Raw genomic sequence first — 22,927 nt, 5'->3', positions numbered from 1 at the left:
AAATTTTATTAATCTTTACAAAAAACTAGTTCTTTGTTGTATTAATTTTTTTGGATAGTCTTTTTGTTCTCTGTTTCATTCAATTCTGCTCTAATTTTTATTACTTTCTCCTGCTGACCTTGGGTTGCTTTTGCTCTTCTTTTTCTAGATCTTTAAGATGTAATGTTAGGTTGTTTACTTGGGATTTCCCTTGTTTTTTGAGATAGGACTGTAATGATATAAACTCCCCTCTTATTACTGTTTGTGCTTCATCCCAGAAGGTTTGGTATGTCATATTGTCATTCTCATTTGTCTCTATATACCTTTTTTTTTTCTTTTATTGTTTCTAGAGACAGGGGGAGGTGGGAGAAAGAGAGGGACAGAATCATTGATGTGAGAGAGAAACATCAATCAGTCACCCCCTCCACGCACCCTGACCAGGGACAGAACCGCAGCCCAGGCACGTGCCCTGACTGAGAACCAAACCCGTGACATTTTGGTTTATGGGACAATGCCCAACCAACTGAACCACACCTGTCAGCCCATCCTTTGTCTCTATATATCTTTTGAGCTCACCTTTTTTTTCTTCTTGACCCAGTCATTTTTTTAGTAGTATGTTGTTTAACCTCTACATATTTGTGGGTTTCTTAACTTCCTGTTTGCATTTGATTTCTAATTTCAAAGCATTGCAGTCACAGAATATGATTGGTATTATTTAAATCTTTTTAATTTTTTTTTTAATTTTACTTATTTATTTTTAGACACAGGGGAAGGGAGGGAGACAGAGCGGAAGAGAAACATCATTGGTTGCCTTTCACACACCTCCAACCAAAGACCTGGCCCACAACCAAGGCATGTGCCCTGACCAGGAATCGAACCAGCAACCTTTCAGTTCTCAGTCCAACACTCAGGCCGCTGAGCCACTCCAGCCAGGGCTTACCTTTTTCTTATCTTGGAAGTCTTTATCTGTCCTTCAATTCTAAATGATAGCTTTTCTGGGTAGAGTAATCTTGGTTTGTAGGTCCTTGTTTTTTATCACTTTGATTCATGCCAATCCCTTCTGACCTGCAAAATTTCTGTTGAGAAATCCACTGACAGTCTTGTGGGAGTTCACTTTTAAGTAACTAACTGCTTTCTTTTGCTGCTTTTAAGATTCTCTTTTTGTCTTTAACCTTTGGCATTTTCATTATGATGTGTCTTGGTGTGGGCCTCTTTGGGTTCACCTTTTTGGGACTCTGTGCTTCCTGGACTTGTATGTCTGTTTCCTTCACCAAATTAGGGAAGTTCTCTTTCCTTATTTTTTCAGATAGGTTTTCAATTTCTTGCTCTGTCTCTTCTCTTTCTGTTATCCCCATGATGTGAGTATTGGTATGTTTGAAGTTGTCCCAGATGCTCCTTTACACTCTCTTTATTCCGTTGGATTCTTTTTTCATTTTGCTCTTCTGATTGGGTGTTTCCTCCTTCCTTATCTTCCAAATCATTGATTTGATCCTCTGCTTCATCTACTTTACTGTTGATTCCCTATAATATATTCTTCATTTCTGTTAGTGTATTCTCAATTTCCAACTGGTTTTTTTGTTTGTTTCCATCTCCATTTTTATGTTTCCTATCTCTTTGTTGATATTCTCACTAAGTTCCTCTACTCTTCCCCTAAGTTCATTTAATATCCTTACAACCAGTGTTTTGAACTCTTCATCTGGTAAATTGCTTGCCTTCATTTTGTTTAGTTCTTTTTCTGGAGTTTTGTTCTGTTCTTTCATTTGTAATATGTTTTTCTCCTCATTCTGTCCTCTCCCTGTGTTTGTTTCTATGTATTAGGTACAGCTGCTACATCTCCCGATCTTGGTAAAGTGGCCTCATGTAGTAGGTGTCCTTTAGGGCCCAGTGGCGCAGCCACCCATCACCAGAGCTGGTTGCTCCAGGTGTCCAGAGCTGGTTGCTCCAGGTGTCCAGAGCTGGTTGCTCCAGGTGTACCCCCTCAGCCTGTGTGGGCTGTATGTATCTTCCTATTGTAGTTGAGCCTTAGTTGATGTTGGCATGTAAATGAGAGTGGTATACCCCCAGCCTGATTGGCTGCAAGTACTAGTCACAACCACCGTGGATGACCTGCTGCAGGGGCTGACCCCATGGAGCAAAACTCACTTCACCAGGGCTCAGGTACCCATTGAGTCCAACTATTGAGTGTGTCATTTGTGGAGGTGGTTGGGTGGTACTTTGGCACAGTCTGAAACTGTCCACTGGGTGCACTGGTTCTGGGGCCACCTTGGAGGTGCACGCCAAGGTTATCCACTGCCTGTGCCCTGCCCAAGGCCAACCAGCATGAGCTACAAAGCAACCTGCAGGTGACTGCTTCCTGTGCTGGGCTTGTAGGTGCCCAGGAGAGGCCAAGGTTCAAGCAAGAGGTATGAGTTACACAGAGGCCAAATGCTGCATGTTTGAGAGATTTTAGGAAAGTCAGTAGCATGAGTGAAGACAGACCTTTTGTATGGAAAAGCCACTGGAAAGGGATTGGGTGTGCCCTGAAATTGGGGGAGGTAGGGTCTCAGGGAATCACCAGGACAAGAGTAACAGAATTAGCCAGGTTGATGGAAACGTAGATATGGTGCCCACTTGCCAGGTCTGTGGGGGGAGGGTTCAGCAACGGAACATTGGTCTCTGCCAGTACTTCTGTCTGGGAAAAAGCTGCCCCTCCAGCCCTTGCCCTGATGCCAGACAATTCAGTTTTTCCCCAGATAAGCCCTGACACCTTTTGAACTGCTGCACCAGTGCTAGAGCTCTGAGTGAGTGAGTCTGAACAAGTTTGTGCACAGGCCACTTGAGAGGAAACCCTGGGACCCCAGGAGCCCTTCGTCTCACTCAGCCACAATCTCTTCTGGTTCTTACATCCAGAAGTTATGGAGACTTCTCTTCCTGGCACTAGAGCCCTGGGCTGGGAGGCCTAGTGTGGGGCTGGAACCTCCTGGCTCCTCAGAGGGGACCTCTGAAGCCAAGATATCCCTCCCAATTTTTAACCACCACACAAAAGTGTGGGACCAACCCATTCCATGTTTCTTCCCCTCCTACCAGTCTCAACATGGCTACTTTTATATACCCTTACTTATAGGATTTCCGTTCAGCTAGATTTCAGGCAGTTCTGAATGATGGCTGTTCTGTAGTTCTACTTTTGATGTGGTTGTAGGAGATTCTGAATACCTTGTTTACTTAGGTGGCCATCTTGACCAAAAGCCCCTCCTGACTCTATTGTTGCACATTTTTGTATATGCTTATTTGCCATCTGTTTATCTAGTTCACTGAGGTGTCTGTTCAGATCGTTTGCCCATTTTTTAAATTGGGTTGCTGGTTTTCTTGTTAAGTTTTTAGTCACTGATTGATTTTTTAATATTAAAACAACATTGCATTACTTGAATAAACCCTACTTGCTGTATTGGATTTGTCAATATTTTGGTAAGGATCTTTGTAACTGTGTTCATGAGGGATATTTATAATTTTGTTGTTGTTACAGCTTGTCAGGTTTTGGCATTAGCGTTATGCTGACCTCATTAAATAACTTGGGAAGTATAATCTCCATTTTCTGAAAGAGTTTTTGGAATATTGGTATTAATTTTCACTTAAATGATAGAATTTACTGGTAAAACCATCTTGGCGTAGAGTTTTTGTGGAAAACTAGTATACTATGTAGTTATTTATACTTTTTGTTTTATCTCATCAATTTGAGTAAGCTGTAGTTTTCAAGGAATTTGTTTCATGTAAGCTGTTGAACTTGTTGGCATAAAGTGGTTCGTAATAATTTGTTATTATCATTTTGATGTCTGTAGGATAGTTAGTGACATATGGGTTATTTAGAAGTGTGTTCGTTTTCCAAATACCTGGGGTTTTCCTGGATATCTTGTTTTTGATTCTTGATTTAATTCCATTGTAATCAGAGAGCATATTCTACATTTATTTCAGTTTTTCTGAATGTATTGAGATTTGTTTTATGGCTTAGCACATGTCTCTCTTGAAGAACATAACTGTATGTACTTAAAAAGAATGTATTCTGTACTTATTGGGTGTTGCGTTTTATAAATACCAAAGTGGCTGATGGTAGTATTTGTTCAGATTCTGTGTATCTTTAATAATATTTTGTCTAGGAGCATGTTTGGTCATATTGGAAGCCGAACTGCACTGGCTACCTTAGGAATTTGTGCACATTTATACTAGTACTATTTCTGTCACTTAGAGTTTTGAGACCTCTGTTTCCTGGACCCATGACATTCTTCTGATATCCTTAAGGATGTCAAATTTTTAAGTCTGGTTTTGAGATGTATACTTTTTTTTAATAGAACAACATTTGGAGTCAAGAATAATAAATATATTTTCCAGAGAACAATAAATACAGTAAGCAAGTTGAATTATTTCTTTTTAAAGTCAAAGATAAAATAGGTTTTTGCAATAATGAAAATTACCACCATACCTAATAAACTGATTTTGAAAATGTCTAAAGAGGAATTTTTGGGCACTTTTAGGCATATTCATTTGTATATCTTAGGAAATTACCTTCTCATGTCCTTTGGCCATTTTTTATTGTAATATTTTTTATTTTTTTAAAAGTTCTTTCTAGCAAGGGTTATATCCCTTTTCCAATCATTTATATAAAAAATATTTTAGACAATTTGTCACTTACTACCATTGTCTATGGAATTACCTTTTCATTTATGATACTTGTTTTTATGTGTAGAAAAGTCTTCCTAACATAAAATCAAATGAATAATCCCATTTTCTCAATTTTTTACTTTTTGAAAAATTATTAAAACTTTCATCTGAAATTTATTTTGCTGAATGATATGAAGTAAATATAACTTAATTTTTTATTTTTTAAATATTTGTTTATTCTTGAAACGAAACTTTACTATTTTAGTTACTCTAGCTTTGTAATGTTTTAATACTAGTGATGTGAGTTTATACATACCCCTTAATATATTTTATAGCAATATACCTTTGCTTTCCCCCCTATTTATGCTTTATACAAACTTCAGAGTAATTTTAAGTCCCTTTAACTCTCCCCACCCCCAAAAAGAAATACTTATGTTATTTTTTGAGATACTGATACATAATTTCATTCTTAAATTTCAGTTATAAAACATGATTTGCTATAGGTATATATTGCAAATTGATCACCACTACAAGTCTAGTTAACAACTTACCACCATACAATTACAATTTTTTGTTGTTCTTATTGTGATGAGAACTTTAAGTTTTACTCTCTTTGTAATTCTCAAATATACAATAAAAAAATGGGACACTTAGAAATTTGTCTGTCAGTTTTGCATAGTGCCATGCTAATCTTCTCTGTGGCATTCCAGTTTTAGTATATAGGCTGAAGAAGTAACCATTCCTCATGATATTTTAATTAGAGATTGCATTGACAATTCTTTGAAAAAATTTAAACGTGTTGAAAGTTTTTTTTATTCAGTGTTCTCGGCATATCATTTCTTATGTCTATCATATTTTTTCTTTTATTTTCTTGCTATAATTAATGGGATTTTTTCCATTACACCTTCTAAAGAGAACTTGGGAAAAGCTAACGTACGTATTTACATCCAGCCATCACATCAAACTCTCTTATTCTTTTTTTTTTAGCTGATCACTTTTGATTTTCTGAGTATATTCATTTCAAATAAAGCTGATGAAATCTCTTTTTCAGTTGTCACATATCTTCTGATTTCCACCTCCATTGCTTTGACTAACATTTTAGAAACATTAAATAATAATGCTGAAAGTAGAATTTTTTTTTTATTTTAATAGGAATAGTTTAGTGTTTTAAACATTTCTATGTTTCTGTTGTTTTAAAAGCATAGATGTTAAGGAAGTGTTTTTCTATTTTGATTTACTGAGTTTCTGCTTAGAATAAAAAGATTGCTCAAGTTTTAACAAATGCCTTTCAGCAACTGTTAAAATCACTTATTCTTTAACTTGTGATAAGGTAAATTAATATGTTTTTTAAACTTGACTTTTTTTATATATATTTTATTGATTATACTATTACTGTTGTCCCATTTCTTTTCTCCCCTTTATTCCCTTCTGTCCTGCAACCCACCCCCCTCCCACCAGCGTTCCCCCTACGCCTTAGCTCATGACCACATGTTGTACATTTACATTCTTTGGCTTCTCTATTTCCTATCTGTTCTTAACCTCCCCCTATTTGTACCTACTATTTATGCTTATTTTCTGTACCTTTTCCCCCATTCTCCCTCCTACCCCTCCCTCTGATCTTTAGTTCTGTGATTCTGTTACTGTTCTAGTTGTTTGCTTAGTTTGTTTTTGTTTTAGGTTCAGTTATTGATAGTTGTGAGTTAGTTGTCATTTTGCTGTTCATAGTTTTTGATCTTCTTTTTCTTAGATAAGTCCTTTAACATTTCATATAATAAGGGCTTGGTGACAATGAATTCCTTTAACTTGACCTTATCTGGGAAGCACTTTATCTGCCCTTCCATTCTAAATGATAGCTTTGCTGGATAGAGTAATCTTGGATGTAGGTCCTTGTCTTTAATGACTTCGAATACTTCTTTCCAGCCCCTTCTTGCCTGCCAGGTTTCTTTTAGAAATCAGCTGATAGTCCTATGGGAACTCCTTTGTTAGGTAACTGTCTCCTTTTCTCTTGCTGCTTTTAAGATTCTCTCCTTGTCTTTAATCTTGGGTAATGTAATTATGATGTGCCTTAGTGTGTACTTCCTTGGGTCCAACTTCTTTGGGACTCTCCGAGCTTCCTGGATCTCCTGGAAGTCTATTTCCTTCGCCAGATTGAGAAAATTGTGCTTCATTGTTTTTTCAAATGAAGTTTTCGATTTCTTGCTCTTCCTCTTCTCCTTCTGACACCCTTATGATTCAGATGTTGGAATGTTTAAAGTTGTCCCAGTGGTTCCTAAGCCTCTTCTCATTTTTCTGAATTCTTGTTTCTTCATTCTGTTCCAGTTGAATGTTTATCTCTTCCTTCTGCTCCAAGTCGTTGATTTGAGTCCCAGTTTCCTTCCCTTTATTATTGGTACTGTGTATATTTTTCTTGATTTCCCTTAGCATAGCCTTCATTTTTTTCCTCCATTTTGCAGCCATACACCACCATTTCTGTGAGCATCCAGATTACCAGTGTTTTGAACCGTGCATCTGATAGATTGGCTATCTGTTCACTGCTTAGTTCAGTTTTTGAAGCTTTGATCTGTTCTTTCATTTGGGCCATATTTCTTTGTCTTGGTGCACCTGTTACATTGTAAAGGGCAGAGCCTTAGGTATTTGCCAGGGTGCAGCACACCAGGTCTCTGCATTGCTATACTGTATGTGGGGGAGGGATCTGAGAGGGAACGATGCCATTTGCTTGGTTTCTTGGTTTCAGTCACTTCCCCTGCTACCCACAAGCAAATTGGGCCCTGCTAGTGCTGATTTCTGGGTGGGTGGGCTTGTGTATGTTCTAGACCCATGGGTCTCTCCAAGTGAACTCTTCTGTGAGACTGGGAGTTTCTCCTGCCACTGCACCCCCACATGTTTTTACAGGCAGGGATTTTGAGGCTTTCTTTTCCTGCACCAGAACCCTGGATTGCATGGTCTGTCTTGCTTCCCAGCTGTTCCTCCCAGCTTATCTGCATACAAATGTGGGGCCGCCTGGTCCTCCAGCCACTGCCTTGCACATCCTCTCTGCCCTGGCTGCCTGTCTCTGTCCCACCTACAAGTCTGGATGAATGTTTCTTCTTTAACTCCTTGGCTATCAGACTTCCATACAGTTGGATTTTATGGCATTTCTGGTCATTTTTTGTTTTTAAATTTGTTGTTATCCTTCTTTTGGTTGTGTGAGGAGGCAGAGTGTATCTACCTATACATCCATCCTGGCCAGAAGTGACTTTCCCTTTTCTTAGTAGGATAAATCCTATTTGGAGTCAGTATAGTTGTATTTTAATGGTTTGCTAAATTTGATTTGCTGTTATTTTACTTAGGATGTTTACATCCATTTTCATAGTGGGTGCAGCCTTTCTTTTCTATCTGCTGTTTCTCCCCCCTTGGGGATTTGAGTATTAGGATGTGCTGACTTCATTTTTTAGAATGGGAAGCACCTTTTCTTTTTTTTATGACCTAGAAAGTATATATTATTAAGAATCATTCTTGACTCTTTTCCTCAGACTCTACCTTCAGTGTCTCAACAGTCATAACTCTCTACCTTTGAAATATATATAGAATCCAGGCATTTCACCATTTTCACTAGCTCCACCCTCGTCCAGTGTTACTTTCTCTTGCTTAGACTATTACTGTCACCTTGTTCTGATTATTTGCCCCCCTTCAATCTAGTCTCAGCACAACAGCTAGCGATCTTTCAAGATGTAAATTGTGTTATTTAACATCACTGTTCTAAGTCCCATTAGACTAAGGGGTATCCAACCTGCGGCCTTCAGGCAGGCCTCATATGGCCCAGGATGGCTATGAATGCAGCCCAAAATCGTAAATTTACTTAAAACCTTTTCTTTCCCCATCAGTTTTTGTTAGTGTTGCATATTTAATGTGTGGTCCAAGACAACTCTTCTTCTTCCAAAGTTGCCCAGAAACACCAAGAGTTTGGACATCCCTGTGAGAGGATTCCTCTCTCACTCAGAAAAAAATATCAAGCCCTGACTTCATCTCTTGCCACTGTCCTGTTCACCGGCCAAACAAGCCTACTCATTCTTTGGTCCTGCCAAACAAGCTAGTCCTCTAGACCTTCGCACTTCTCCTCTGCCACATTCACTATTACCCCGCTGCATCTTTTACTTTCTAATGTCCTTCAGATCAGGAGTCGGCCTTGTCAGAAATTTCTTGACCAGTGAGCCATGGAAATGAGCACTCTACCCCAGGCACTCTCTGCCCCCTTATGTATTTTTCTTCTTAATACTACTGTCACCTGACAGTTGGTTCTTTTGTTTTGTTTTGCTTATTTATTGTTCCCCCACTGGAATGTAAAAACTTTGTTTTCATTTACTGTATTAATACCCGGTTCTTAGAACAGTTCCAGGAGAATAAACCCCTCCCCCCCATATCACTAATAAATATTTATCGACCGAATACATGAATCAACTGAAGGGAGTCACCTACCTGTAAAGGCATCTCTGGAAAGAAAAACATTGGTACCTCCTTTTTCTGTTTCTTCTCTTACTGTCAGTCTTTTAAAATTTTTTAGCTCTTTAGTCAAATTTTTTGGGCAGAATTACTGAGACAAAACAAATACATATAAATAATTGGCCAATTTTAAGTGTTCAGTTGGATAAGTTTTGACAAAAAAATACAGTAATTATAAACACCACCACCATCATGACATGGAACATTTCCATCATCTCGTGTGTCACTTACATTAACTTATCCAGAAAATCGTTCATTTCTCTAAAATCTTCACATTTTTTAATTTTTTAACTAAAAATTAAGTATATTATTTTACTTCCCATTCGGTTAGGGTGGTTGGTGACACGGGCTGTGAAAAAATTCACAAAGAGAAGAAAGCTCAGAGAGTAAAGGTTTTATTTTTACTTTCCCAAGGGAGGGAAAGGGCAAGGTGCAGAGATGTGCACCAGCACCAGCCCTGAGGGGTGGGGGCTGTGAGTTTCTATCATTAATGGAGTAGTTGTAGAGGAGGATGTTTCAGTTAGGCTGCAGCTGGTTTTGATGTTACCTTTGGGTGGAGAGCCCAGTGGTCAGTTGTGGTCTGGTATGGCCTGTTCTGTAAGTTCCTGGAGCCTCTGAGCCTTCAGGGTGCTTCCAGTAATTTTGTTGTCCTGAGGATAAAGGCTTATAAAACAATCAGGGTCAGTCATGCTAGCTCCGGGAAAGAGGGCCTAAGAAAGTGGTTTTTGTCCTATTACATTCCTGATTTTATTTGTATGTTTTCTGATATTTTTCTTCAATTTGTTAGCAACTTGCATTGTTTAATTTTCAAAAACTGGCTCTTACATCGATTGGTTAATAAGTTATTTTTTATTTTTATCTTTTATTTTTCTTAAGCTTTTTTGTTCTTCTGTTGCATCTTCTGTGTTTATTTGTTCTTGATTATTTAAAAGCTTTATGGCTTTTTTTTAACATTTTATTTACTTATTTTTCTAGAGAGAGGGAGAACGAGAGGGAGAGAAACAGATTGGTTGCCTCCCACACTCCCCCAGCTGGGGACCTGGCCCGCAACCCATGCATGTGCCCTGACCGGGAATCGAACCGGCAAATTTTCAGTCTGCAGGCCAGCACTCAATCCGTTGAGCCACACCAACCGGGGCAGAAAGCTTTATGGCTTTAAATATGCCATTATTAATACTTTGGTCACGTTCTAATCCATTTGTGGGGAGGGGGAGAGGAGAAGAGAGAGAGAGAAACATCACTGTGTGAAAGAAACACCAATAATAGGTTGCCTCTCACTCACCCCTAATCCGGGCCCTGGCATAACCCAAGCACATGCCCTGAATGGGAATCAAACCTGTAGCCTTTTGGTTTGCAGGCCGGCGCTCTATCCACTGAGCTACACCAGCCAGTGCTACGTGTCCTGTTCTAATGATTATTTTCTATATGGCCTTTAACATTTTGATTTTTCTTTTTGATTCTAAAGTTATGTGGTAGAGTCTTGGGGTTTTTTTTTTTTTTGAAGTTGAATTTCTAAAACTTTTTTTTATTAATTTCTACTTTAGGATATTTAATGCTATAACCTAATAATTAAATTTAAAAGATGTTTAATGAATTTTGAGAATTTTTTTTTTAGTATACAAAATTCAATCTACTGCTATTGAAGAATTACACTATTCTAATAGTCTGTATTATTATTAGTATTTTTACCTGCTTGATATGTTAAAGAGTGAAAGTGGTATTAGTCTGCCACTACAGTTGTGTTTTTGTCAGCTTCTTCTTGTACTTCAAAGGATCGTTTTTCCTGTATTTTCATTTCATTTCACTTTTGGCTTGAATTCTGCTTTGATTTTTCTTTTGTTTTATTGTTTGTCTTTGCCTTACAGATTTTGGCCTATCCCCCTCTTTTTTCTAGAATTTCATTGTTTTAGGTCTATCTCTTCTAACCTATATATACACATTGCATCTAAAACAAATTTTTATTGCAGTGAAATTCATATAACATATAAATTTAACCATGTAAAGTGAACAATTCAGTGGCACTTAGAACATTCACAGTGTTGTGCATCTACTACCTGGATACTCATTGCATTTTAATTCCACTCGTTTTTCTTTAATTTTTAAAACCCAGTACTTCCGATTATTTTTCTCTGCTTATCCAGTAGAATAATTAAACAGATTCTAATAGTTTCTCATTTTAGTGAAGACTATGTTCAGCTGCAAGAAACAAAACCCTGAAATAACAGTAACTTAAATAAGATAGAAATAGATTTTCCTTTCAAATGAAACAAGGCCAGAGACGTTTTTTCTGGTTTGACACGCCATGGTGCCACAGACTTGAGGTTCATTCTTTTTTGTTGCTCTGCTGTACATGGCTTTTATTTCCAATTCTCAACCTCCTTTCTCAAGAATTAGACCTGATCAGGGTTCAGACCCACTAATATGGAGTGGGAGGGGATAATCACAACTAAAGGCCTTGGCACTTCTATAAGAAATTTAAATAACAGGCAGACATATAGAGATTCGTAAATATGTACTTTGTGCCAGCTAAACCACAGAGAAGATACTGCATTTGTGGTCCAGAGAAGTTAAATATTTGTGGTCAACTTAAAATTCAACATTAAACTCTCATCTGTGATGGAAAATATCCAGAAATCTGCATGAAGGCCATACAAGCTACATAAACTCTCAAAGGCCTCTTCTTTCACCCAGCTGGGCTAGAAGAGTCTGTTCTCCCTCTTTCACCCTGCACATAGCTGGCAAGCCCTTCTGGGAATGAAAGGCTCCCTGGCACTTTGATTGCCTCCCTTAAAAGGCCCTCTCCGCTTTGTGGCTCACTCCTTCACATCTGATCAAATAGCATGTTACCCAAGAGCCTTTCCCTGTCAATCTTATATAAAACAGCAGTACTCTCCCCACCCTGTTACTCTCTGTCCCTCTTATCCTACTTTTTTTAAAAATAGTACTTCCCACTACTCATCCTGTATTTATTTGCTTATTTGTTTCTCAGTCTCACAACAACATTAGGCTCCATGACATCAGGAACACTGTTTTATTGATTTCTGTATTCCTGGTTCCTTGAGTAAGACCTGCCACACATAGCAGGTGCTTAATAAATATTTGTTGAATGAGCCATTGCTGGTGTGGCTCTGTGGATTGAGCACTGGCCTGTGAACCAAAGGGTCGGATTCCCAGTCAGGGGACATGGCTGGGTTGCAGGCCAGGTCCCCAGTTGGGGGCACTTGAGAGCCAACTACACACTGATGTTTCTTTCCCTCTCTTTCTCCATCCCTTTCTCTAAAAATACATAAATAAAATATTTTTTAAAAAATTTATTGAATGAATTCAGTGGAATACCTTTAAATGTTTCAGGAAGTACAGACTAGGAAACAAAGAGTTATACCCTGCTCTGAAATAGGGTATTCTTATATGGTAGAACCTCAGACTGTGAAGTCAGCCTAAAACACCACAAATACTTTACTTTCTATTCCGTGGTAGCTGCATATGGTCCCTGAGAGGGAGGCTGGCACTTCCAGACATTGCCTAAGCCTTCAGATGCACAAAGCACCTTTTACCAAAACGCCTGGCTAACACATAGTGATGGAATTAATACAGTTTAATTTTCATGTTTTCATTTTCATTTTCATTTTAGTTTGCTTCAAATTTGGCCTTCAAATTTGTTGAAGACCATTTGGTGTGGGAGCTCTTTATGGGCAGCATGCAGACTGGAGCACATACATACACTTTTCATGTTCTTTTTTGATATGTAAGTGCAGTCCCTTTTATCCAGCTTTTTGTCATTTGAGACCCTGCCTGGTTGAGGGGACTGCTTTTGCTGACCACTGCCAGGCCTGTTGGACCTGATGCTGAGTGATGGACTTGACTGATTTTCTCCTCTCTGCTTTTCTGCGGTGCCTTTGCTAGCTCTTCCGGTCCTCCCAACACAGAGAAACTCTGTTGCAATAAACACATTAGGTTTTCTGGATCTGTTCCAGAACTTTATTGCTGATGACCTTTATCATTTGGTATGAAGTGTGCTTCACAAATGATGTTGATGATATCTAACACATGCTGTCAGGTTTCTAAAAATCAAAATGTGTGTCACCATTTGTATAAATATATTTATGAAAGGTATAAGAAGAGCCCATAGTTAATCGTATATAGTAGTATTTGCATAAATATCTCTGAAAGACATACTAGAAACTGGCAACATAAGTTCTAGAAACCAGAGGTGAGATTTTGTTTTTAAAATTCAGCCTTTTGAACTGTTTATTCGTTTGTTTGTTTTTAACACATGCCATGTGTTTAAACTGAACATTTATAAGCAGCTTTGGTTTGGCCTGGTACTTCAAACCAAGATGACACCATATCTTCAGTGCCTCGTGGAAGAGGTGCTAACATTGAACTTCTTTTCTTCTTTGTCAGCAGCAAGAGTGGCTTTAGCCTTAATAGCAGAATTCAGTGACAGCTTTTAGCTCTGTGTTGTCAATTAAAAAACAAAACAAAACAAAAAAAACTTTAGGCTGCGTGAAAGCTTCCCTAGTACAGGCTGGTACAGAAATATTCTCTCTTTCAGTATGAAGCACTGAAACTGTGTACTTTAAACTAGTTTATACGGGCATCACCCATTACCCACAGGGGGTTCATTTCAAGACCCTGAGGGGATGCCAGAAAGTGCAGATCGTACTGAACCCTGTATGTACTATTTATTTTCTTCACATACATACCTGTGATAAAGTTTAAACTGCTCTTGTGCTGTGGAGCCATCATTAAGTAAAATTAGGGTGACTTGAACAGAAATCCTGTGATACTAGGACAGTCAGCCTGATAACTGAGGCAGCTACTACATGAATAATAAGCACGCAGGGCATGTGACATGGATACGCTGAGCAAAGGGATGGTTCACACCCCAGGCAGGACATGGCAGGACATGGCAGGACGCTGTAAGATTTCATCATGCTACTCAGAATGGCACACAATTTAAAACTTACAAACTCTTTATTTCTGGAGTTTTCCATTTCATAATTTTGGACCATGGTTGGCCAGGGGTACCTGAAACTGCCGGCAGTGAAACTGTAGATAAGGGATGTCATTCACTGTGCTTCAGAAGTAGAGTAGGCAGCATTCATGGTGACCAGCTTGCTGCCCCCACCCTGTTCTTACTCTAGTAACTTGGAAAGGTTTAGTAGAGAATCAAAAATATTCTAAGAGCATCTTTTTTATTTCTTTTTCAAATCCTGGGAGGATATACTGCATAGGTTGGGGGTCAGGAATGGATCAGATGAGATACCATCAACTCTACTGCCATTTTGCCAGAATGTCCTACAGGAAAATACATCTCCCTCATCTAAATAAAAGTCATAGGCTTCATTATGTGCTGTTCCAGTCATAAGAAAAGTCCATATAAGTTATTCTGTCTGGGTTTGAGTTTACTCTGTAAAATGTAAAATCTTATGAAGCAGTCCCTTCGTAAGATTTAAGTAAGGACTAAATGAGATAACATAAGTGATAATGCCTAGATTGTTTTTTTTTAAGTCTATCTTTCAACATATATGTTCTTCATAATAAGTAGAGGGGACAGTTAAGAAGACTCCAAAGAAAAGCTATTTATAATCCAGCCTGTCACCAAATTCCCATATAGGTTACCAGATTATCCTATAGCTTCTTTTGCTGTTTTCGCTGTCCTAAAGATTTTCTCAGGTTCTCTACCATCTTCATTTTTCACCTGTTTAGTTGTTGCTGTTATCTGTGGCTTTGGATGTTTTTTTTTTAAAAAGGAAAGAACTTGTTAGATTCACCTTTTAAGCTATGATTCAGGCCCAGCAAGAAGTCAGGCAGGATTCAGGTAGTTTTCAGAAGGCAAGGCATTATCCCAGGATTCTCCTATGATGGTAACCTTCAAGTGAGAATGTGTGTGCCCTTGAAGGAAAATAGCAAAACACCACTTTGGAAACAAAACCACGCTGTCCTGGGCATTCCAGTGCTCCCCGAGCTGGCCCCCTTTCGGCACCGTCCCTCTCTGCAATCCCACCCCACTCAGCCCTGGCACATAGTCCCATAAACGTGCCACCTGCCTTCTCTCTCTCTGGCCCTATCCTTTGGCCGCTCAGTTTACTTTTTCCACATCCTCACCCTCTTCCAGTTCCAAGCTAAATAACCTTCACAGATGGCTTGTTTCATCAGAGCTGTTTAAGAACACAGGACAGTGAAATGGGGTCCAGAAGGAGCTGCCAGAGCCTGAGGCTGCCCTTCCTACACAGACCCTAGCGCACTTTGTCGTGAGCTCCCTAGAAGTCCATGGACAGTGAGCAGAAAGGCTGGCAGGTTGGGGGGTGGAATGTCTCTTTAACACTCTAATCCTCTAGCAACTAGCAACTAGTTCTCACTTAGATTTACAAGTCAAAACCTGGAACGGATACTTTGCACACTCCATTTTCCAAGGAAGACAGAGCACTTTGTAGTTGGCATTTCTCCCCCACTGTTTTACAGCATGGAAACCCAACAGGAAATGGCAGTCCCATTTGTGTTTTGGATCATGGTTAGAGTCCTTACTGAACTTCTTTATGAACTTCTGGAGAGGTCTAGATCTCTGCCCTGCCTGACCTGAAGGGCAGTATTCCCAGCTGTCAGCATATCCTTGGGAAGAGGGTGAACTTCAGTCGCCTATTAGAAATCCTGCAGATGAGAGAAGAACCAGAATTTTACTCTTTTCTTTCCTGTCAGCAAGGACATGTAAGTTTCCTGTCTGCCTTGTCATCAGCTTTGAAATACTTTCCTCCTGCATCCCCCTATGTATGCAGTGGACTCTAAGCTTCTGCCCCCATTCATTATTCCAGCGCCCTCCTTCCCCGTTATACTCAGACAGGTCTGGTTAATTTTGCCCTTGTGACAAGACAGCCTTTTCCTTGTCCTCACGGTTATTCCTGTGGAATTAAGACCTCTCTGGTCATGGTCTCCGTCTCTTTCCCTTCTCTCTCTTCTTTAGCTACAGCCTGTGTAAGGAGATCCCTCCAAAGTCACTGAGGAAAGGCAGTAAAGTGCTATTTGCTACTATAGGGGTCTCTTTTCTCTTAGTGAGCAGAACTCCCTTGAAAGACCCTCTCGCCACCTCCATTAAAAGCCATGTCGGTAGCTTAATCTGCTAGAATCTGGGCATAGCTGGGCAGGGAACAATGGCACGTGTGGAGTGGTCTGGTCACACAGTGGGAAATTAACTCTCAGGGCAGGCAGTTGAAGAAGCTTCCCCTGGAAAGAACAGAAGAGAAGGAAAGAGAAAATTCTTTTTTTTTTCTTTCCTGGCAGAATGTAGAAACTTTTTTTAAAAATTTTTTATTGTTGTTCAATTACAGTTGTCCCCATATTCCCTCCATTACTCTCCCCTGCCCTACCGACCCTCACCTCCCACATGGAAAGAGAAAATTCTGTAGGAGGAAAGTAAATTATTCTTTCTCTCTCTTCTCCACCTTCATATCTTCCTCCAAGATCAAGGGTTGCCAGATGAACAACACACTGCTGTTTGCACAGTAAAAGATTCTTAAATTGACGGATTTGTGTAGCCTTTGTGTGCCAGGTGGAAGAAGGCAGCTTTGATTTCCTTTGTCTTGCCCCAGTGCTCTCTGATGGACCTACCTTTTTACCACACGTCCAGAAGTCAAGACTGTGTACTGCAGACAAGTTTTGGGGGGATACTCATACATAGGTCTTAACCTGGCATTCAGCAGTGACAAGTTTCCTATATTCATTTGGCTCATCAGCTGGTTAGCTGAGGTCTTGCCCATACTGTGTCCAGGGAAATGGAATGAATCTGAGGAATAGAACTCTTTTTAGGGCTGGTGCTCTGAGAAATTTTTAATTTTAGTATCTCTGTTCCTGCCTGTAACTTAGCCAAGCACCCACTTGTTTTGTGTTAATCTAAAAGCAAAGTCATCTTAAGTGTTTATTGTGTCTGGGCCGGGGAGGTGGGGGCGGGGGGGGTGTAGTCCTTTAGTGAAAAGGCCTCAGAGTAGGTCCCTGTCTCCAAAAGTATCATTACCTTCCTAAGAGGCTACGAAGTATAATGGACTGAGCACAGACTTTAGAATAAGGCAGATCTAGGTTCAAATTCTAGCGTCACCACTTACTGGACGTTTCTTTCCTTAGAGCTTCAGTTTCCTCTTCCTCTTTCTATCTCATAGGACTGCTGTGATAATCAAATGCAATGCATATGCCTACCAACCATCAGTCACCATTTTGTCTCCACCACAGCTTTCCCAGTAAAATGGGATATGTCAGCCATCAAGAAGCTGTGACCAGTAAAAACTGCAAAGGAAGTAAAATGCTGGCCTGTCCTACATGACACTATCCTGTACCACTGTAACAGGCTTCTTGAATGCTCATGAGTTTTTGTTTCTAGAACGTGCCCGGTCTGAATTTGTTCAGCATTCTTTTTCACTTACGAGGACTTCTTTCATGATCAATACCCAAGGGCTTCAGAATGTCTAAATGGTGGTTCTCCTAGAAGGCAAACCTGTTTTCTCTGTGCCACCACAGAGGGGTCGCTGGCAGGCTGGTTTCCAGAGACAGTTCTTTACCTCTTTGCACTTTGTCTTTTCTTAAAGAGCCTCTCCTGGCTTCAGATCTGGTGAGAAGTTAGCCAGAGAGCTTGTCCTCAGCCTCCTATGGGACTCAGGTTTGGCTTGTACCCTCCAAGTGGCCTGGAGGGAGCTACAGGGTGTTGGACATGGCCATGGGAAAGAAACGGCTCACAAGAAGAGTACCGTGCGCGAGCCAGCTGCTCCCCACTGCCTGCTGGAGCAGGCTCAGTGAGGCCTCTGACAAGAGTCTTCAGAACACTAAACAGGTGATTAAAACATCAGTACAAGTCTTTCCAAACCTCACAGAAAGCCAAAAACTTAGTTTGGACACCAACAGAAATTTTCCACTCTGGAGCTTTATAAACTGGTCTGCTGTTTCTTCCCCTGCTCTGTGGCCAGAGGGGAGCTCTGTGCTAATGATTCCATAAAACCCTCCAAGTCTTCCTTAGTGGCTTATCATATGAGAAGAACCTATACCACCTTTTTCCATCAGGAGCTGTCTCCAGCCTCACTGTTAGTTCGGACTCTGAATCATCAGCCCTTTCAAAAAGGCCAAGCCCAGCTCTTGGCACTGTCCCCTGTGACAGAGCTGAGCTTCCCCATCAAGGTCAATGGCAGAACCGAACTGTCTTTCTTCCACTCCTTTCCAGGATGACTGCCCAGAATCACAGAAACCTGTAAGGATGGAAAGAGATCTTCAAAATCATCTGCATTTTGCAAACAAGGTTCTGTAACTTGCCAAAGTTAGGAGAACATGATGTGAACTTTCCTCTAGACATTGCTTCCCCTAGACCTGCGGCATGTCAGCTGCCCCGGGGAGGTATACCCAGCCCAGAAGGAGTTGTCTTTAGAAATCAGCAATGAGAGACTGCCCCCCTTTGTATTTCTGTACTAGATCAAATCTTTCCCATGGTGGGAGTTGTGAGCATCTTGCCTGAAGCACAGGTAAATGGTCTGGATCCACTGAGAACAGTGGCAGCTGAACACTGAATAAGAGAACAGACACTTGCCCTGGCTAATGTGGCTCATTTGGTTGGAGCATCATCCTGTGACCTAAAGGTTACGGGTTCGGTTCTCAATCAGGACACATACCTAGGTTTTGGGTTCGATCCTTGATTCCGGATCCCTGGTCCGGGCACGTATAGTCCCCTGTCCTGGCGCATACGGTAGGCAACCAATCGATGCTTCTCTCTCATGCTGTTGTTTCTCTTCCTTCCTCTCTCAATAAAAGCAATGAAGAAAAAAAAAGTCCCTGAGTGAGGATAAAAAAGAAGAGGCACATTCCAGCTTCTCCACTTACTAGCTGCACAACTTGAGCAAGTCACTTAAGTCTGTGCCTTGATTTCCTCGTCTGTAAAACTGAGATAATGACAGTACCTACTTCATGGGGTTTTTGCTGAGATTAGATGAGTTGGTGCATGTGAAGCATTTCACACGGTGCCTGGCTTGTAGCAGCCATTCAATGTCATTGATAACTGCGAGGGTGAGTGAAGCACACAACAGGTTTGTTGTCATGCTTTAGGAGGCCCAGTGGTGGTCTCCCACAAAGCGGCTCTGATGAGCTGGCAAGAACATTGCACTAAGAAGTCATTGCTGGCTTTCAAATCTCATTTAAATTACTCAAGTTTCAGTTTTCTCAACCCTGTTATCATCTGAATGTAATAATTAACTGCTTCATTGTGTGCTGAGGATTTTCTAGATCCTAAGAGTGTGATGAAAAATATGTTAGTATTTTTTTGTACCCTAGCTAAAGTAGGAGTTGCACTTGATCAATTTGAAGAATTGACCAAAATTGTCACCATCTATCCTTTCAGCCTTTAAAGCAGTGATTGTCAAACCTCAGTGTTCATAAGTACCTGGAAGACTTGTTTACAGCGCATAGTCCAAGGCCCTATCCCCAGAAATACTAATTTATTTAGTACAAAGAAGTGTCCAGGGATCTACATTTTTAACAAGCTCACTATGTAATTCTGATTCAGGTTTGAATAAAATGCTTTTTATTGTTCATAAGTGAAAAAAGGGAACTAACACTTACTTGGTTCTTCCTGTGTGCCAAGTATTTGCTTTACATATACCTCATCTCAAATTATGAATAGACTTTACTTAGCAAAGCTTGTCTTGTCTCCAGCTATGAGGTGCCACTAGCCTCCTTTGATATTTAGGACTCTAGATGTAGGACCTGAAATTGCAAACTAAAGCAGCCTTTATCCCAGCCCTTACGCTCAAATAATTTCCACATTTTTTATATTTTTAATTTGCCATGGGGATTCTCAAGATAAGGGTGTAATTTTTTCCAAGCACATAACACCATTGCTTTGAAGAGCACAAGTCTCACCTCTCGTTGAGATGCGTTGTACCTTGCCTTGGGTCAACACAGTGGCGTCCTCTTAAGGCGAGGTGTGATGTGCCCAGGGCTTAGCTTCTTCTGGTATCTTATTTCGAACTAGAAACTCTGTAGGCAGCTTGTCAAAGAGAGTGCTTATTCCTTATGGAGCCCAAACTTCGTGGGGAACATCACCCAAAGGAGAAAGCAGCTTCTCTGCATCTGTCCAGGGTGCCTGTGTTGCACAACACAAGGAGCAGGATTCACATGGTAGACAGTGGTTGGTGCTCCTTCTGTGATCATGATGTCCTCTTGAATTGTCCTCAGTTCCTAAGGGTGCCATCTGCCTCCCATGATGAGTCATCCACATTGTCCAAACACCCATAGTATATGTTGCAGAGAGAGAGAGAGAGAGAGAGATTCTGTGTGTGTGTACAAATTACAGTGCCTGCCCCCAGGAAACTTCCTCTGGAGAGAAAATAGGACAAATTAATGGGAGAAAGATACTGGGATGCATAAACAAATCAACAGATCAAATTTATGGATGTCATGAACTTGAGAGAGAATACATTCTCAGATAACAAATTTAGGATCCAAGGAGAACTCGACAGGCTACAATGAAAGAAGTAAGTAACAAGATGAAACCAAATAAATTAGAATAAGTGCATAATCTACCTTACCTAGAAAGTCAGCTGCACATAGCAGGTAGTATGCAGCACAATACTAAATAATAGGGTTTCTTGTAGTGTAGGGACACCTCAGTGAAAGAATGTTATAAAAGGGATAGTGGAGTTCTTGCACTCAGTAGGGGGAGATACTATTAGTTATATACATGAAAACAATTTGGGGATTTGTTGATTGAAAGCTCACAATGTGGTGTTAGTGCAAGCTGGTGAACAACAAAGCCAAAGCCATTTTAGCCTATTCACAGAATCGAGGTATCCAGAACAGAAAAAGGAGATGTTCCGCTCTGTTCTCTGCCACCAGATGACATGTGGGCACTCACACTAGGAGACACAGGAGTCTCAATGAAAGAAAGTCTTAGTGAAAAATAAGCAGGATGTTGAGGAGAAGGTTGAAGTGAGGAACAGCTGAAGGAGGGGGGGACTGTTTAGCCTAGAGAAGGTACAACAGCAGACTGCAAATAATTTGAGGCCAGTCATGTAGAAGCAGAATGAGAGTTTTTTATGTGGCCCCAGAGAACAGAATTAGAAGCACTCAGGGGCAGGTTTGGGCTTAGAAGGGACAGACATTTCTACCTATTAGAAAAGTTCAAATATGGAATGGGTTCCCTGGTAGGAAATGAGCCCCCTTGTAGATTCAGGACAGTAACAGACCTCTCATACATCATGGCTTAAACTGAAAGTCAAAGGGGGAAAAAAAATCTGTTAAGTAGGTGATCATAAAAATTACTTACATGTTTCTTAAACATTAAGTAATAGTGGTTTTAAAAGTTTCTCAAGGGTCTTGAATCCTTTCCACCTGAAATATTAAAGGAAAATTTGGATCACTGGGAGATGGTATTGAGGAGGTTCTAGTGTGGCTCTGAATGATCAGGAACTCACTTTGTGACATATAAGTAACACAGATGTTGAGGGCTGCTAATGAGGTCAGAGAACATGAAGTAAGTGTAGGCCTAGCCCATAGGTGGTGAAGAGACAGCTGTGCCTCTGGACAAGGTTAGTGTCAGGTTACCGCGGAATCCCTCTCTGGACAGAAAATACTATGAAGTCAAGGACTGCATCTACCGTGTTCTCTTGTGTGCCCAGGATGTCTGGCATAGTCCCTGTCACATATTTGGGCCTTAGGAAAAATTTGTGGGCAGCGGGCTGGCAGGCTCGTAAAGGCTTCTTGAAAAGAAAGGCATTTTTATCAAACAGGAAGGAAGATAAGGGAATGAATTGATTGCATAAAGGTAAAGTTACTGTAGGTTGGGGGAATAATCTGTAAAGTCTCAGGTGCAAAGTGAAGCAAATGGCATGCAAGGGAATATCAAACAGGGTTGCCTGGGGCCTGGAGTTGAGGATTAGGGAATAATAATGAGAAGTGAGGGTGGTTGTATACAGTGAGGAGGGGTGGGTGGGTAGAAGGGATCCTGACTTCCTCGTGACCCTTCTGCCTAAAAGGGATAAATAAAGGAGTAGTGTGCCTGCTCTCTCCAAGGAGCTTTTCTGCACCTCAGGCTGCCTCTTCCTTTTCCGTTGAGGAAAGAGGGGTTCTCTCTCGAGGGAATCTTGGAGGTCTGAAGATGACTCCCACCCCTTTCCCCCCAACACTGGAGCAGGGACTCTGCTGTGTTCTCTACTGAATCCTCAGGGTCTAGAAGAATGTCCAGTGCACATAGTAAGCAGTTTGTAAATATTTGTTGAATGTTGACTAAATGTATTGAATGGTATCTATGTCTCAGAAAGGGCACTCTCTCCCACACACATAAAATAAATAAAACCAGGAACAAATTTGGTGAAGGAGCCTGAACACAAAGCTAAGGAGTGGTCCCCTTATCCTGCCTGTCTAGGAGGCAAGTAAGAATGTGGCTCCGAGCAGCTAGAGCCCCAAGGTACAGTGCTCCTAGCCCAAAACTAACTGGCAACATAGAAACAGACTGCATGTAGATATTTGCAAACTGAGACAGATGCAAGGACTTTCATCCCCAGGGGCTGAGCTTGTAGCCTCCCCTGCTGGTTCAGTAAGTCAGGGCCCCAGAGCCTATGTTCCAGGTTTCAGACCAGCTGAAGCCAGCCAGACCTGAAAGGCTTGTGTTGGCAGTGCCAGTATCCGCCCCTAACCCCTGCCAGTTTGGGTGGCTGCTCTCAGAGCACTCTGCAGGGGAAGCGGATTGGACTGCAGCCCAAGCTACCGCTGCCTATAGTTTGCTCTCTGTGACGTGCTCACTGTTAAGAATGCACCTTGCTCATACAGCCAGAGCTCGGAGCTCAGAGCTTTAAAGGAGAATAGTTTCTTT

At 40.7% G+C, this 22,927-nt stretch overlaps 1 protein-coding gene and 1 non-coding gene across 2 annotated transcripts in view; one reads left to right on the top strand and one right to left on the bottom strand.

The window, feature by feature from the left end:
• The window catches only part of SMG6 (SMG6 nonsense mediated mRNA decay factor), a 207,411-nt gene that overhangs the window by 155,132 nt on the left and 29,352 nt on the right, over positions 1-22,927 (top strand). The window lies entirely within an intron of this gene.
• LOC129070374 (U6 spliceosomal RNA) lies at positions 5,247-5,350 on the bottom strand. The gene has a single exon (XR_008529116.1). It is a non-coding gene; the product is annotated as a U6 spliceosomal RNA (small nuclear RNA).

The sequence above is a fragment of the Pteronotus mesoamericanus genome, unplaced genomic scaffold (assembly GCF_021234165.1).
Source record: "Pteronotus mesoamericanus isolate MK-2021 breed Mesoamerican mustached bat unplaced genomic scaffold, CSHL_Meso_final contig_246, whole genome shotgun sequence".
NCBI lineage: Eukaryota > Metazoa > Chordata > Mammalia > Chiroptera > Mormoopidae > Pteronotus > Pteronotus mesoamericanus.
This window is presented reverse-complemented; position numbering and strand designations above follow the sequence as displayed.